The following is a 4,897-nucleotide window of genomic DNA, read 5'->3' on the forward strand; positions in this document are numbered from 1 at the left end:
CGCCGGAGCAGTTTCCCCTTAAGGACTGCACTTCAGACTCATGTTGGGGAGGACTGCCCCTTGTGAGGTGTCTCACGTTGGGCAGTTTGTGATTAATTGCTCTTCAAGAGAGGACTCATGTTGGAGAAGAGTGTGTGAAGATTGTCTCCCACGAGAGGGACCCCACAACGGCCCAGGGGAAGAGTCAGGAGTCCTCCCTGAGAAGAAGAAGCAGCGATGGAACCAACATCAGATGAACTGACCGTAACTCCCATTCCCTGTCCCCTTGCACGACTCGGAGGAGGAGGAGGATAAACCGGGATTGACATTAAGCCCAGAGAGAAGGGAGGAATGGGAGAAGGTGTGGTTTTTTTAAGATCAGTATTTTATTTCTCACTACTCCTCTCTCATTTGTTCTTTTAATACATTTAATTAATTTTCCCAAAATCGAGTTTCTTTTTGCCCAGAACTTTAGATGCAGGTGATCTCCCTGTCCTTATCCCAAACCATGGGCCCTTCGATTTATTTTCTCCCCTTGTCTAGCAGAGATGAGGAAGCGATAGAGTAGCTGTGTGGGCATCTGGCCACCAGCCAGGGTCAAACCACTACGATGAGAAAGAAATGCTGTGCATTTTTGTTTCCCCAGGCAAACCTTCTCTGTAGCAATGCAGAGCTTTAACCAAATCTGAAAATATCTGCTTAAATTCAGGGGTGGAGAGAATTTATGATTTGGCTTCAATTCTACTTGTTTTTTTTTTAAAGAAGTTCTTTAATATTCACTTATTTTAGTAGGCAATTTACCCATATAATTTATCTGGAAATGAGTTTAAATAAGTGCCAGAATTAGTGGTTCTCGTATGTCAGTTATAACTCCAAAGTTCTGGGGATAATAAAAGGACTTAGCCACACTGTGGATCCCGTCTTTCCTGCTCTTACCATGCCTTCTCTGATGCATAAATGATCATTGATATGACAGAACCATTCTTATTTTTTTGTTCCAAAGCTATACCATAACACTGTTAGACACTTGGGAACACAAAGCACATGTTCTTGAAGCAGGAAGAAAGGGTTCAGTTGCAGTTGTGATTAACAAAGATGAAGCCACTAAACATTGTCAGTACTAAACATAAAGCTTTTTATTTCAGATAAAACTCTAGTTCTTTTCCAATTATGGCTGATGCTGGAAGACCGCTGTGTTGGCTTTCAAATTTCCATCTGTTTTAGAGGTAACGTACATTTTTGTTAACTAAAGGAAATTAAACCCAAGCTGACTGAGTATCTTGTGCTTGAATTTGTAAGAGTAAAATGGAATTTTTATTATGGTCCAGCAATAATTTACATATTAGATAAAAGACATGGCAGTCTTTTTAATTCTTGAAGACACACTAATGGTAATAAAGTGAGAATGTTGTAATTAATTCCAAATCCTGCACTTAAAGGCCTTACTTAAGGAAAGAAACGGCTGTATTATTCACCTTCCAAAGTAATCTGTTATATAAAAAAATAATTACGAATAGCCAATGTCAAAATTGTCTGCTGCAATATAGTGCTGCAGCTTTGAGTTTCTGAAGTTTATGGACTTTATTTTTTTTTTTTTTCAGAGGATAAGCTGTATACCTGCTGCACTGATTGGCTGGGCCCAACAGTCCCTATACACAGGGTGATTTTCAGGGACATCATAGGCACATCCCGCGAGTGAGGGTACAGATGGAAAAGGCCAGCTGGTCTCTATAGGCAAAGAGGCTCAAGGATCCTTGTGCAGAGTTGGGAGAAGAGGAAAAATGTGAGTTACACAGAATTGGTCTAGCAAGGTACTGCACGGTCTTATTTTTCAGCAACTTCACAGGAGCATACACAGGAGCATTATGCCATTCACTGCTGAGCACAACAAATTTACCATGTCACTCATGCCACAGAGGAGTGGATTAGAATAGTTCCGTGGGATAATACTAGATTTCCTGCCAGGCTTTTGGCAAGAAATACGAGGTCTGTGGCAGAACTGCTGCATCACAGGTTTTCTTGATTACACCTTTTAATTCTTTGGAGTCACATTCTGTGACGAATCTCTTTCTTGCACAAGTAAAATTGTAAGTTTTTTTAATAGCTAAAGGAAATGTAATGAGAACACTTCTCCTCTCGTGCACTGCTGTGAGCATGCCCCTCTCCCTGGTGTAGAGTGTGGGTGCGCAGCCTTGGCAAGTCTCCCAATCCCCATCTAGTTCCTGTGCCTGAGCGGGTCCTCATCCTCAGTCCTACTCTCAGCTGCCCCTTCTCTCATGACAGGTTGCAGCTACAAGAAGACCTCTTGCTTTTTGGTACCCACCACTGCCTCCTGTTCTCCTGCCACCAGAGACTCCTGCTGCTGATGATCCCTGTTTAGCACGGGCTTCTGTGATGTCTGTCCTCCTGTGCTTCACATCAAAAGAAATGTTCTAGTAGGTTCAGGTGTCAGTCACTGAGGACAGCTTCCAGCCTTCTCTCCATGTGATGCCTTCTGTGGTTTCTGTTAAGTCACACTGGATCATTTTCATGGCAGAATCACAGGGATGACATCTCTTCATATCTATTAATTATCTTAAAAGGATAGGTCCCAGGCATCTTTAAGGTCACTTCTTGTCATCCTCGTGTTTAATTGAAAGAGCCACATGGAGATATCAATCTTAATTAGCAGATCGAAGCCTTCATAAGCTTTTTCGAGAGGACAGGGACTGAGCTGTGAAATGTTGCTGAGCTATACCGTATATGCTTGTTTGTAAAAAATTGGCTTAGAGGTCACAGTGGCACTGTCTATTTTTCATTTTTCAGTGGTCATAATGAATCCTGATTTCATAAAAATTCATTTCCTTTATGAACAGACCCACCACTTTGAACCTTAAAAACTCCTCATCAGGTTACAAAAGTCCTGCCATCAGCAGCTTTGTTTAATACCATCAAGCCTGGATCTCATGTGTCTGGTAGGAGGTCCAGTTTCCTCAGATTTACTTCCAGTTGGCTGGACACAAAGCAGGTTTAGTATTATTCAGTTTCTAGCTGATCAAGTTGCAAACCACAATTTTTTAATAAAGATAGTGCTCAGAGAAATAATATTGATTGTAGTCTAAATGTAAACTAATCCATTACTGAGGATAAGGAGGATTTGGCCAAAGCAAGGCAAGGAAACTGACTGTAAAAGAGCATGTTACTAGTCCTTGAGACTGATCCTTGAAGATGCACTTTGGAGAGAGAAATCATAGGGAACTCTCAGAGATTATGTTCCTTCTGTTCTAAAAGGCAAAGGAAACAAACTAGTCCCATTTTCATTCAGGCGATTTACTTTATTTCACCCAGTCAAATTTATTTTTTTAATTTTAGAACCAAAGACAACCGAGTTTCATATGGTAAACTTTAACAAGCACTGAGGTTAGCTCAAAATCTGAAGAAGGACTAAAGTGCAAGGCAGCCCAATAGCTACGATGCAGCAACCTCACTGCTGTTTCTGGGGCTGAGCCTCACCATGTTCCTCTTTCAGTGAAGAAGCATTTGATGGTATATTGCTATACATAAATCCTTTCAAACAAAAGGTTTCTTTAGTTTATTTTCATTATGCTACCTTTACTTTCAGGAAGCTTTGGTGGGAGATACATATGCCCAAGACCTGAAACTTGAATTCTCTTTTGTATGAACTACCTTTATTTCATGGCAAATATTTTTTTAATATAGCAGTGTTTATAATGTGCCTTTGCTTTACCCATTTGGAATCTATTCCAGTCAATTCCTGCCACCTGTGTAGATTGTACAATTAATATTTTAGAAAGAAAATTTACTTGGAAATTTAATCTCTGGGTAGTAAATATTAATCAGGCTCTTAAATTATGATTTTAAAATGGCTTTTGTGATATGAAGGGCATGTTCTTCTTTCAGCTGCTCAATATTTATTCTACGCATATTTGACCACCTCAGGAACATTCAACGCACGAAAACTTTTTTATGTTTGAGTGGATTAAATTTACAAGTCCAAATTAATGCTATAAATTACATTTACATAATTCATTCTCCACAAAAGGGAATTTGTTTTGCATGTGTAGCTGTTAATATATGCAATTGAAAACAAAAACACAACACACTATTGTTGCCTACCTTGCTAATTTGGACTAAGCAGAGTTTATAAACTATTTCGGCCTCTTATTTTGTTGTTTGATCTTTCTTTCAGTGTTTCTGTTCTTTTCTGTGTTTCACAATAAAGCAGCATGTAGAGGTGTTCCCAAATAAAGAGTCTTGCTAAGTAAACTTGAGCAGCCCTTGCTTCGGCTCTTGGGAACACAATAATGCTTAAAAGGCTATTATTAGTATTTTATTTATTAGTATAAATAAGAGAAAGCAACTGAGGAGAAGCTAGGTAACAGAACAGAAGGTTAGGCACTAGTGTCTTTCCTCACTGATTTGAAGCATCTGTAAGAAAAGCTAAGCCAAGTTCAAATACTAGTCAGTATCAGGCTTAGATTTAAAAAGACAAAACTTCTACAAATTTAACCAAAGGCACCCAGACACTTGGCTATCTTTGAGATTAATGGAAGTTTTGTAGCCATATCCCTCTGCCATTTTGAAGCCCCAAAATCCCACTGCAATTTCCAATGCCTGAAACCACTTGTGCATTTGGCATGGTTAACATCAGCAATTTATTTTGTGAAATTGAACCCCCTTATTACTCTAATGCTTGTTTTTAGAAAACATGCCTTGAATGGTGTTCATAAGTATAAAGTATGCATGCTCCATATGGCATTTGATGGCCTGATCTTAAGTGATTTGCACACATTTAGATGTACTTAGAAAGTCAGACTCCTCGGTTTCCCCCTGTGATCCACTGTTAGCTTTTTCAATCAACAGAAACATTGAAATGATCCTCTCCTTTCTGCCTTTAATGTGTTTGTTCATTAATTAA

The sequence above is a fragment of the Apaloderma vittatum genome, unplaced genomic scaffold (genome assembly GCF_000703405.1).
Source record: "Apaloderma vittatum isolate BGI_N311 unplaced genomic scaffold, ASM70340v1 scaffold6761, whole genome shotgun sequence".
In the NCBI taxonomy this organism is placed as follows: domain Eukaryota; kingdom Metazoa; phylum Chordata; class Aves; order Trogoniformes; family Trogonidae; genus Apaloderma; species Apaloderma vittatum.